Below are 13,194 nucleotides of genomic sequence, written 5' to 3' on the forward strand. Positions count from 1 at the left end.
CTCCTGCATGCTCTGCTGCAGTCAACCCCACATTTCCTTCTGCTGATGCAGACTTTTCTGTAGGTTGAAGAACGAATGAATGACGAATTGTCACTCCATACCACCATTATCAAAAACATAATTATTTTCCAGCTGAAGGAAGAACCTCTGGGGCGGTCAGCAGGAATGGACATTGGAAAATGTGCATTAGCATTAGGCACCTTCCCTTGGCACAGCTGTAGTCACTGCATCCAGACAAAACCTGCTTTCTTTGGCTTGCCCCTCACACGTTACCTTACCTCTCAGTCATGTTACTAGCACCAAACTGGACGCATGAAGCACAAGTCCAGTGGTTTTAAAGATAACTCTACTTAATTTTAGTATCAAACTCACAAGTCTGGACTATGATCTAATATCTGTTGAAGCTTTCTAATTTCCTCTGGCTGTTACTGGTCAGCATTTAAACAGGAGGCAAGAGAGGTGTGCAAGGTGAGGAAGTAGAATAGGATACCAAGGATTATCAAGGAGATGTACAATATTCTATGACAGTAGTGAAAAATGGTTTTACAGGGTATTTGCTGTTAAGTCCTAGCAAAAGAAATTCCCTTTTTAGAGTGAGGTTGATCTTTCTCTGGTCTATTTACAGAATTGTTTCTAATTTGTAACTGTAAAGCTATTATTTACTATGACTGGGAAGACAGTATTAAAAAATGTTACCATTAATACCCTACTGGTTGTCCTGGGAAGTCTTGCTGATTCTGGCACTGATGCAGTGATGAATTTTGCAGCTCCCCAAGACATCTCTGCTCCCTGGGTACAGCTTCACACACCACAGCCCTGTTCATTCACATAAAGATCTAATTTGTGTGATCCTTGGGGTGTCCTGTGCAAGGCCGGAATTTGGCTCAGTGGGTTAGGATCACTCTCATTCTAATTTCATGTTGCTTTCAAGAACTGGTTCAAAAGTTAATAAGCTCTTAAGGGAACAGCCAGGTGTTGAAAAAAGTGAGTGTGTCTGGGAGCTCAGCTGCAGGTTCTGAAGGGAGAAGGAGCCATGGACTTCTTAGCATCTACAAATGACAACTTCTGGTTTTATTTATGTGCTTAGTGCTTTACATATTAAGGAGCGTCAAACATGAAAGTACTGCTTAACAACATTCAGTCTGGTTTTTAATACCTAATCCATCATGGCCAGTTAAGTGGGGAAGCAATAATCCTTGCCTGCACTTGATGAATGGCACAGTCCAAACAAGGATTGACATGCTAATGAGGAGCTTAAGCAGCCGGGATACAGAAACCCGAAAATTAACCTGAAATGACATGTATGTTTTCTCAGTAAAGACAGAGGCAGCAGTGAGTTTACTGTGCCAGGGCATGGAGCTGTGCTTTGCTTCCAAAAGCCACAGTGCCAGAGCACCCATGGGTCCTGTGCAGCATATGGAATTACTGAAATTCAAGGAGAAAGAACTACCTGAGCCACGCTGCCATCGATTGCTCTCTGCTGCACCCACCTGAGGTACCTTGGGATTGTATACCACATGTATCAAATATTTTTTGGCTTTTGATATCACAGAGTTCTCATAAGGGGATTTGGAAACAACGATTTCTTCTGGTTTTCCAATTCCAAGTGGAAAAGGAGAAAAGTAATATTAACAACACCCTCAAAGCCATAATATGATGGATAATATTTGACAGTTACTTGAACTTTTATCTTAAAAATTAGGATTGCAACTCACTAACTGATCTATTTTTTCTGCCTCCAAATCTGAAGAGTGAGGACTGCCATTTGAGATCCAGTCACATTATTGGCTGTTCCAAGGCATCCCCCATCTACATCCCTGCAGAGATAAAGCTGAAGGAAGTGAGAGCCTGTAAACTCTCTGCAAAGACCACTGTGGAAGCAGAAGGAAAGGCCAGCTAAACTCACAGTATGAAAATTAAGCACAGCAATGGAAAACTGCCTGGTTTCGCTCTTAGGAGAAGCCAAATGAGAAGTTTTCTAGTACATCCCTGAATGTGAGACAACTTTAGACTTTTGGATATCTATAATTTCCTGGAATGCCCCCGTGCTTAGAAACAAAGAAGCCCATAAAGCCCTGGGGATCACATGGATCTATGCAGGAAAGGCAGAATGTGTATTTTCAGGCAGAAGTTTTCAAGTGTTACAGGTCTTGAAACCAATGTCAAATAGAATAGCCAGTCTCCCACTGGATAGAACAACCCCAAATTAATGAACTAAATTTTGCTAAATCTCTAGTTTGTAATGTGAATGTGACAAAGCCAGCAGAGAGGTTTGAATCACTCCAAGCTGCTTGGATCACTGGGAGAGCAGATGAGCAGTAGCACTGGTGTTTACTCCGTGGCCTTTTACAGCTGCCATAAAACGGTTCATCCCCCTCCCTTAGGGCTAGTGCAGACATTTGCTTTGGCTAGTGGAGCTGGCAGGCTGCTCACAGGAAGCTCAGCAATGCCTCAGGAATGGAATTTGGCTCTGCTCATCCTTTGGGCGTGGCAGCAGTCTGCCACAAGAGGAGAGAGAACGAAGAGGGGGTAAAAAACACCACACCTGTGTCTCTAGAGGCCACTTCTGTGCAGGCACATGGGAGACTGGCTCTTGTATGAGCCCGGCAGAAGCACAGTGGCCCTGCTGTGCTGGTAAAGATGAGCGAGGGCAGTGAAGTAAAGATGGGCTAAGCCATGCTGACCAAAAAGAACAGATCAAAAATAGACAGCAGCGGGTCAGCATCTTCATCCTGCACCAATCCTGCCCGCAGCAGACAGACAGTGCCTTTCCAAGGGCTTGCTAAGGACCTTGAAACTTTTCTATCCCAGGAGAGGCTGTCAGCCTCAGGGACATCTCTAGTGCATCAGTTATGGCAGGTACCTCTGTTACACAAAGAGAACTTTGCTTCCAAAGACTTTTCCTTGTTTTCATTAGGAATGTCCATGTTCACACCATCATACCGGTAATGGTTCACAAACATCTACACTAGGACATGGATATTAGGTAAAAGTTGAACATGCAACACACATTGATCTTGGTTTGGTGGCAATTAGGATAAAACGTGCAGAAAGATGTTTCTCTGCACATGGTAATTAATGACTGCTAAGGATCACTGTCATCACCAGACAATGGGAGAACCAGAGCAAGTCTCTACATCAGTTTGTCCCCAAAACAGCAACACCTCTCTATTAAACAGATAAGTGGAGGGTTCTGTGGGGCCCTCACATGCTGTGCTGTGAGGTTTTGCAATTTTTTAAGCTGGCTGTAATACATAACAAAGAGAGTAAACTAAAGCCAAACCCTGAGCAGACACAGCTGACAAGTTGCAGGCTGCTGTTTGATAATCTTTATTGAAAGGGTGCAGCACCAATAAGGAAAACAAATCAACAGCTGAATGTGAAGGCATTTTCAGGCTTGCAGACTCTCAAGACCTTCAGATTAATATTTCCATATTTCCTCTTCTTCTCTCACTAAGGAGAAAGTCCAAGATTAACTTTTTCAAAACTCAAAATTTTTGTGTTTGAGTGTTCCAAATCGCACGCACTTGACAAAGTTGTAAAACTATTTATTGGTTTTGGTTTTTTTTTTTTTCCAAAGAAACATCTCTGGGATTCTGACTAATTGTGTCACCTTAAGTGACTGTGAAGTCACTTTGAAGTGTCACTTTAAATCTATCACTGGGACAAAACCAATGTCACAACAACCTTTATCTCCCTGAATGCCTCTCAATCAGGAGAGTCATCAGGATCCATGCCAATGTTGGCTACTTGATTATTTTGACCAAAAGGATGTTTCCTGTCAGCTCTCGAGATAAATTGCTATATCCTTAGAAATGCCATGCACAGAGAATAGTAAAGCAACACGGAACAATGCCTCTGGAATAACAAGAGCAAGGCGGGAAGAAGACACACAGCTGGAGTGAGGAGACTAAGGTCAGAGATCTCTGTACAGCCAAGGATGGAGCAACTACAAGCTGATAGACATTTCTGCATGAGGTCAGCTGAGCCAGAGGAGTTTCTGAGCAATGTGACATTAGCATTGCCAGGCGTATGAAGAACCAGAGAGATGGACACAGCTGTATGATCTTGTTATTCAGCTCAAAAAGCTGCTTAAATAAATGGTCTGTGATGTAAACCAAAAACCAGCATTTGTGGGAACAGTATCTTGTCCTTCTGCCATTCTTTCTTGGTAGAATACTTGCCCAGACTCAAAAATATTAAAAAAACATACATTAAAAGGAATGGCTACATCAGGTAGTCATAGTAACCAACATTGAGAAGTGGGCAACAAAGAGCACTGAAGCTGTCCCAAATGCTGATTTCTGCATTTACTTTAAAAGGATGGCTCCTTTCCTCATTGCCTGCAACTTCATATATTCAAACTTGTCTAAACAATGCAAGTAACTTATTGGCTTTTCCCCACATTATGTAACTTATCTTGCTTCCAGCTTCCACAGAGCTTTTGCTTTTGGACTGAAGATTTCCAGGTTCAGCCTCAGTAAAGGTGACCTTTAAACTGCACAGGGATTCTCCAGGAGAAACTCATGGAGTTTCTTAATTAATAAACTTAATTAATACTCAAGTCTGGTTTGTAAATGTCAGTAATCTTTGTCAGTAAAGCAAGTTTAGTAAAACCACACCTGCAGAAAGCATTCTCTGGAGAGGGCTTAAAAATCATTGGAAATAAGTAAGGGAAGAAAGAGACCTGAACACATAGTGGCGGCAAAGACATTTCTATAAAAACATTTCTATTAATTCTGCGTATCCGAATGAAAAAATTACTTCTAAATTGTACCCAAATTTCACATCCAGCATTTTTACACTGCTAAAAATTTGGCGAGAGTTCAAAGTGGTCACAAAGTACCCAAATTGGCAATCCCCACTACAGGATGCAAAGAGAGTAACACACTGGGAGAACATCTGCCATCCCAACTGTGGCCTGGAAGGGACTCTGAGTGAAAGGGCTTGGGCTAAATATAAGAAAAATGCTGAATATCTGCTATGTACTTCAAGGGACTAACAAAGTCATGTGCCATCTATTGTGCTGCATTGTTCATTTTGTTTTCTCTCTTTGGAAAGCCAGATTTTGGTAAACTGGGACCTGGCTAGGTGGCTTCCAGTGAGGGAATGGTTGTTGTTGGCTCTTGTCCTGAGAAATTCAATTTGTTAAAACTGGGGGTACCTATACTTGTCCACAGGTGAGCTGGAGATGAGGTGCAAATAAGGAAAAGCTTTCCAGCCTGAGTTTTACAGGTTAACAAACAAGCAATGTCTCCTGCTGCTTAGCTCCCTTGGGACTTGTGGCCTCACATCCAGGAAGAGCAAAGAATGAACACATAAACACAAGGTGGGGCAAAAAAAAAAAAAAAAAAAAAAAGAAGAAAACGTTAAATGTTTAAATAGAATCACAGAATCCCAGGATGGTTTGGATTGGAAAGGCCCTGAAAGCTCATCTTGTTCCACCCCCTGCCATGGGCAGGGACACCTTCTAGTAGACCAGGTTGCTCCAAGCCCATCCAGCCTGACCTTGCTGCCCTAAATTTAGGTAAGTTGAAAAGAACTCTTGGTGATTACCTGGAAGCTTATGATGCTTTCAAGTACCGTGTGGGGGAATTACATTTATATTTGTGTAAATTAATTGGAAGGGAGCAAGCCTGAGGGTGGTGCTGGCAAAACTCATTAAATCAAATTTACCTGTTGTGTGACCAACTTCACTGTAACGAGAAACACGAGTAGTTCAGCAAAATGAGGGAGAAGCTGAATATTCCTGTGGATTTGTAAAGCCCTCAAACAAGGGTATAAAACTAATACAATGTTATCTGGTGGTGTCAGCTACATCAGTAATATTCAATAAGGCAGCCTTCACTGCTCATGGGCACACATGGGGAAATTTCTTAATTTTCACTATAGGGAAACGCAGGACAAACATATATAAAGTTTCCAATATGATTTTGGAGCTTTGGGATTGTAATGGCATGGTGTGTATTACTGCATAGAGATGTTTATGTTCTGGAGCCTTTTTGTTTTTTTAGCCTTTGAAGTCAAACAGTTCAGGTGGCAAAAACTTGGTTGCCACAAACCAGTGGCTGATGGGGAAGTGTGAAATGCGCTTTGAGAATGATTCAAGTCAAAAAGTAGTCCAACAAAAACTACATTCTAGGTTAAAAAAACACCGGGCAGTCACAGTGAGATGCTATTTTAAAGAGCATTCTGTGATTTAAAATAGTATCTAAACCTCCAAAGTTGATTTAATGCTACTTAAAATACCTTTCACTGACAGGAATCTGAATCTTTGTGAGAAAACAGGAGCAGAAGAGGTTGACACTCATTCTGTAAAGATGTAGGTTCTCCTCTGCAACCTCCCCTGTTTATTGTAAGTTAACTCCATCACAAACAATTACAATTCATTGTTTAATAAATCAACATGCTAAATCTTGATTTTGCTCCTTCATGTGATTTTAAAATAATGGGCTTATAGCTGGAGGTAATTTATTGTATCAAAGATGAATGTTGCAGTTGATCTACTTGGATAAATGCTTTTAATATAATAAATATACTGCTTTTATTATAATTAACACAAGATATAAAATTTTTCTTGAGCTCCAAAATGGAAGAAATTAATAGCAGTTGCAGAAGCTACAGATTTCCTATTCTTTAAAGAACTGACAAGTAAAAGAACAGGATACAGGGTATAGAATTTCCCATCCCTTTGCAATCAATCCATTTTGCTGAACACTTGACTTTGTTCATCTGATATTTCCACAAACTGAGTGTCAGGGATAAAAATGTGGGTAGTATGCTCAAGTTCCCAGAAAGCAAAATGCAGCCTATAGCTATAAAACATGTGTTTTTTCTTGCCTACTGAGTTCTTCTTTTAATAAAAATAATAATTTTAAAATCTCCTCCTTAGGTAGTTTGCTAGTGGAATTTCAAAAAGAAAAAAATGACTTTTAGCAGGAAACAGTCTATTTATAAAGTATTTTATACATTTTCCCATTGTTTATGGTATGCAGTGATGAGTTTAAAAAGATCATTTCCTCTGCTTTGATGATCTGTAAGTAGCCGTGTGAGTGTTTACATAGCATTTTGCATGCCTTAAACCAGCAGGAAAATTTCTCCTATTATTAAAAAAAAAAATATGGGTACAGAAGGAAACAGGAATTCAGTTCCTCCCAATGAATGAGGTTCCAGCACTCTGTCTTATGGATCAGGATTAATTGTAAATTAAGTGCCTTCTTTTATTTTGCACATGTAATTTATATCACTGTATGTATTTCACGGTGACTCTGTTTGATCTGAACAGCAATTTAACATGAGGATGGTATGGATGTTAAAAATAAGCTTTCAGTGTTCTTGCAAGCATCTACCTAAGGATGGCTGAGTTAGAAGCCTCTGAAAATTGCAGTTCATGTATACTCTGTAGCTTTGCAGAGACTCTGGAGAGCTAATAGCTATATTTTCAGAAGATTCTGTTCATTCCAAGTAACTTTTTTTTTCCATTTTGGTTCTTGGCTACAGAGACCAAACAGATTTTCCCTCAATGGTTTCTTTTGTCTATTTAGTCCTTGGTGGCAGTGGGGCTTTGAGTTCAGAGAATATCTCTTCTGTCCTCTCAACTGGTGATTGTCTGACCATCAACAGAGCCACGCAGAGGAGGACACAGTGAGCTGGGGGTACCAAGACTAGAGCTGGGACATGCTGACAGACAGCCAAGGACATGGGTATGTGCCCCAAAAGCAGCCCTGTAGCTCAGATTCCTTGAAGCTGCTCACCTTGCACTGTATTCTTCCTGTCATATGTCAGGGAAAGCAGCTTTGCCTTAAGTCCATGCAGGAGCAGAGACAAATTGTGGAGATGTGTGGGGAGGGACAAGCAGCTGGTGCAGATCAGTGATCTCCAGATCCCAAAATTACATCTAGTGTTCCCAGCCTCCAGGTTGTCATCCAGGTTTAACTCTTCTGGCAGAACAGCAAACCAAACTGTAGCCTGCTTGTCAAGACAAACCATTTATTTAGCAGGAGAAACAGGAGCTCTGCTCATTCAAAGTCCATCATCGAAAAGTCTGGCTTTCTCTGTTGACTGTCAGAGAAGCACAGGGTGGTTTGAGTTGGAAAAGAACTTTAAGATCTCCTAGTCCAACCCCCCTGCAGTGAGCAGGGACACTGTCCACTAGATCAAGTAGTTCAGAGCCCTGTCCAGACTGACCTTGAATGGCTCCACTATTAGATGAGCTGACCTGGGATGAGTCCAGTGACTACGAGAGACCTTAGGCTAAGACCATAAATTATACATGGCATTACAGGCTTTTTACAGGAAAAAGAAAGGTCTAAAAGAAGATAGAGTTTCTCAGAGACTTTGTTTCTTTTGTTTTTGAAAAGGAAAGTTCATGAAACCTAGGTGTAAAGAACATCAGACTGACAAAGGTGAGCTCTTGTAATGAGGGAGACACTTGAACCAAGGCTGCTCTCAAGACCATCATGTATGAAGAAATTGAGGGATTTACAAATGACAGAACACCACAATTCACTGCTAATGAAATTATAGTCATGCTGAGACTGATTGACAGACGATGCCATGATGCCAGGCTGTGACCATAAATTAAAAAGAACTGACTGGGATGAAAATTTCATCTCTGTTCTTACTCAGCAAAAGAAGTTAGCCAGCTTTCTGTTGAAACAGTTTTGGGAATTCTGCTGGAAAGCCAGGCAGCTGTTAAACAACTTCACTGTGGTCATGCACCCTACATGGTGAGACTCCCATGACCACCTCCAATACACACACTACTTTCTGGGAAGCATTTTATCAGCTTGGAAGATAGCTTCACTGAGAATGTTTTGGTGTAGTGTAAACAGGCCCAGCTCATGCATTCGAAGGATTTGTGCAGGCAAGCAAGTTGGTGAAGAACAGAACTCGGGCATTATCCAAATGGATTAGGGTAAATTAGTCCTGCTCTTTACAAAGCAAACTTCATTGGTATGTTGGAAACATAAATATTGCCGGAATTTTTTGGTGGCAGAGAATCCATCAGTGAACCCTGTAGTGCAAGGATGATGGCTAAACTCACAGAGAATTCAGTGTCTCTATACTATGTATGTAATACATATGTAATACAAGTGTAATACCATACAGAAATAAATCAAATCAATTCCCCTGATGCAGTTTTGTCCATGCAGTGCTGGTGAATTGTCTGAGAATGGGAGTGAGAAGGGAAGGGAAAAGGACTGCTGAGGAACATCTCTTCTCCAAGGGATCCACTGGATGTTTCAAGGCATGTCTCTTTCTCCATGGAAAGATGTGGGACAGGCAAAGGAGAGCTTGGAGACAGGAAGGGAGTATAGTTTGGGTTGACTTGGGTCCTGATGTTACTGCCACGGTCTAACACAGACTGCAAGATGGTTTTGATTAAATTCCTCACAGGAGTACATGGCAGAATAAAAGCAGGGAATGAAGATAAAATATACAAATCTTATCTGCTAGGAATAAAAGATTACAAATTCAGTTTATATACATGAAAAAAGTTAAAAGGATGGGCTGTGCTTGAATCCACAATAGGAAGATGGAAAGCTGCACAGGCCTTTCATGTTTCATTTTTGTTTTAGCACCTTTTTTCCCCATCACCACCAGTACGAAGAAGAGAAAATGAGGCTACATTCCAGACCCACTTGAGAAAAGAGATAAAATAATCCACTTACATATTTCATTTTTCCAGGGTTTGCAGAAACTTGTAAAGAAGCAGCTTACCTCACATGAAGACATTCAGAGATACATTTTTATTCACCTTTACAGCAACTACCCACTGTTGCTGTACAAGATTATTTAAGACATTCTGCAAAAGAGTGATGAAGAAAGTCAAAACAAAATGAACCATTTTATGGAACACTCTCTGCTTTCATGGATAATAACTTTTCAGTTCTATTAATAAGATTACAGTAACTTTCTGCTTCTGTTAGATCACCATGAGATATGAATGTTTAGTAACTAGTATGGCTATCTGACTTCTGTATGTGTACTGATTGTGAATACTTCTGGCCATTTATCAAACAATTTCACATTCCTTTCACACCTGTCCTTGACAGAATTTCTCCTAAGCAGGATGGCTTTAAGCCCTATTTTAATATAAAATTGTGTATCTCAAACACTGTGACATCAATCCTGTGCTGTTAGTCCCCAGTGCACTACTGGAGACTGCAGGGGGGCTTCTTTTTCCATCCACCTGTAAAAGCAGCTGAATTTTGTCACCCAGCCTTCATGAATTTTGACTCATCCTCACCAACTCTTTGGTGGATCTGTTGACTCACTTTCTTTTAAGTTTTTTTGGCTGTTTGGTGGCCGGGGGGTGGATGTCTGCTGTGATTACTGTTGTTTTGATTGTGTCTGCTGAGGAAAGTGGTGGGGCATGACAGAGGGCAGGGCAGGAAGCTGCTGGAAACTTCTTATATTCCTCAAACCAGCCAGATTGTGACAAGTGACAATTCCTAAGCCCGCTTGGGTGGCTCCTCGGCTGGCTGATAACTCTATGAGGCTGATGGTGAGCCTGGGGCTTTTGTGTCCTCCAGTTTTTAGTGTAAACTGACATCTGTGTACTGCTAATGAAATGCTGAGGGTATACAGTTTTAGTTTGGGGATCCTAAAAGTATCCGTTTACTTTTATTAGCAAAAGCAGGGTATTTTTTTCTCTGTGGGTGTTACTTTTACCTGTTTTAACAATTGACACACATGGAGCAAACCAAGGTCTGCTATCACAGACTGAAATTTCTGAGTTTTTCCTCAGCATTTCCCTTTCCTATATGCCTGCATATTGTCCTTGAACAAATGCTGATGCTAAATCAGTATGGGAAGACTGAAAATTAAAATGAGTGCAGCCTCTTGTGAAAAACATTCTGGACCTCCTAAGCCTCAAATGGGTCAAATATCTTGGTGGGTGCAGAGGTGTGCTAGCCCTTGTTTTGAGCTGCTGTAGAAGGACACAGAGGCCAACAGTGCTCCTGATTAATTATTTTAACTTGCTTGTGGGCACATACAATATTGTTGCTATTTTTTTTTTTTATCAAAAGGAAAGCGAACACTGGTTTTTTTTTTTTTTTTTTTTTCTAAAAGGGGTCTATTCTAAGAGGGAGACTGCCAGCCTTGGGAGTTCTGGCCTTCTGAGAGCTGACAGAATTTCCTGTATGATTTTCCCTTCTAAAAGCTGTTTCCTATCAGGTTTTTATAGGGTTTTTTTCCTTTTTTGTAATTCTTATCTTTGTTCTTAGTCTCTCTCCACTTGTTCTCAATCATTTAACCCGATCTGTGTATGTCAAAAGAGAACTGAAGTAAGAACATACCCATTTCAACAGCTAACTTAAGAGCAACAATTAACTTACAGTCAATAAGTGTGTCTGAGCCCATCACAGTCACGAACCTTATCCACAAATACTCTTATTTTACAGCTGGTTAACTGTAGGTATCCATCCTATCAAACAGTCTGTCCTTCCCCCCAGCCACTCCTGCCATACAGAATAACTCACTATATAGGTCCTATATAGCTACTTTAAACTGAATAGTTAAAATCCTGAAGTAAATTATTTGGTTTAGGTGCTGACTATTTTTAAACCCAAGAATGTAGCGTGAAGCTGAATCTTTTTCCATTATCTGTGGGAACCTTTGGCATACGGACAGATGATCTCATTGTGTCACTGATAGGGATTTGTGGCAACACCCTTTGATCCGGCTTGGAGTCCTTGCCCCCTCCTCACCTCTATCCCAATCTTCCCTTCTTCACATCGAGCTGTTCCTCCCTTGTTGCCTGTCCTGCCGTGTCCACTCTCAGCTGCAGGCACCAGCCAGGCTGCTGCTGAACCTGAGGAGCTCCACCAGCACATTGTTTTCAGAGCTTCTGCCCCGACGGCATCAGCTCAGCGCTGCTTTCACAACAGACGGCTTGTTTGCAGAAAAGGAGGAAAAGTGGGGGAAGCAGCGGAAATCCAACTTTCCACTGGAGATGTGTCATCCCAGCCTGAACAATAGCGAGGCAGCATGACTCTGAACTGCACTTCGTCCCTTTTGCTGGTGCTGGGGGAGGCAGGGGAACCCTCAGCACGGATATTCTCACCAAGGCCAGCTGAATGCTCTGAGGGGAGGCCAAAAGAGGAACCACCACACTGATGTGTAATAACAACCACACATGTAAAAACATCTCCCAGCAGCAGGATGATTTCTAGGCTTGCTGACCAGTGTGTGCTGTGCAGACTTTGTGAACAGTCCGGCTCAGGCTCTTAATGTAAGGACTTCTGTAGGATACGTGTGTTTACTTTAAAACAACAATGTGCATTTTTTTCCCAGAACAGGCTGTATTTTTTCAGTTCTTTCAGCCGCAGGCTGCATTCTGGCTTTCTCGGGATATAACCAAGTTTACAAAGCCTTTCCTTGGCTCCCCTATCAATTTTTTCTCAAGGAGTAGTTTCCTGTTTACTGAGAAGGCTTCTGGAGGCACTTTCTCCTGGAAAAGCAGTTTTATAGATTCATAGAATGGCTTGGGTTGGAAGGGACCTTTTAAGAGTCACCAAGTCTAACTTCCTGTCATGGGCAGAGACATTTCGGCTTTACAGGATTTCTTGATTTTACACAATCTTTACGCTATTTCTCAACCTGAAAAGTTGCAGGAAGATCTTAGGATAGCTAAAAGCCTTAATGAAATCTACAGTCAGGTCTGATAGAGCTGATGCCTCTAAGCAATAGCGAGATCTGGGCTATGGCAGGGAAATAACCAAAAGTTCATTAAAAATTACAGTAGCTGAGGTGGGTCCCCTCAGATCTGCCTAGGAGCATGTCCTTGGATGGCACAAACCAGCCAGATTTGGCATAGCCGAGATGAGAACCCACAACCAATTTTCTTGCATTTCTCAAGAAACTTTTTTTCCACCCTATGGAAAGCATTTAAATGAAAAAAGGATCTAGTGGTGGTGGTCAACACGAGCCACTGTGTGCCTAGGTGGGCAAGAAGGCCAGTGGCACCTGGAACCGGAAACAGTGTGACCAGCAGAACGAGGAAAGTGAATACTCTCCTAAACTCCGCACTGCTGAGGTACCTGGAGTGCTGTGTCCGCTTTTGGGCCCCTCAGTTCAGGAAGGACATTGAGGGGCTGGAGTGTGTCCGAAGAAGAGAACAAAACTGGGGAAGGGGCTGGAGCACCTGGAGCAGCTCAGGGAGCTGGGAAAGGGGCTCAGCCTGGA

Source organism: Sylvia atricapilla, chromosome 9 (genome assembly GCF_009819655.1).
Source record: "Sylvia atricapilla isolate bSylAtr1 chromosome 9, bSylAtr1.pri, whole genome shotgun sequence".
Lineage (NCBI taxonomy): Eukaryota > Metazoa > Chordata > Aves > Passeriformes > Sylviidae > Sylvia > Sylvia atricapilla.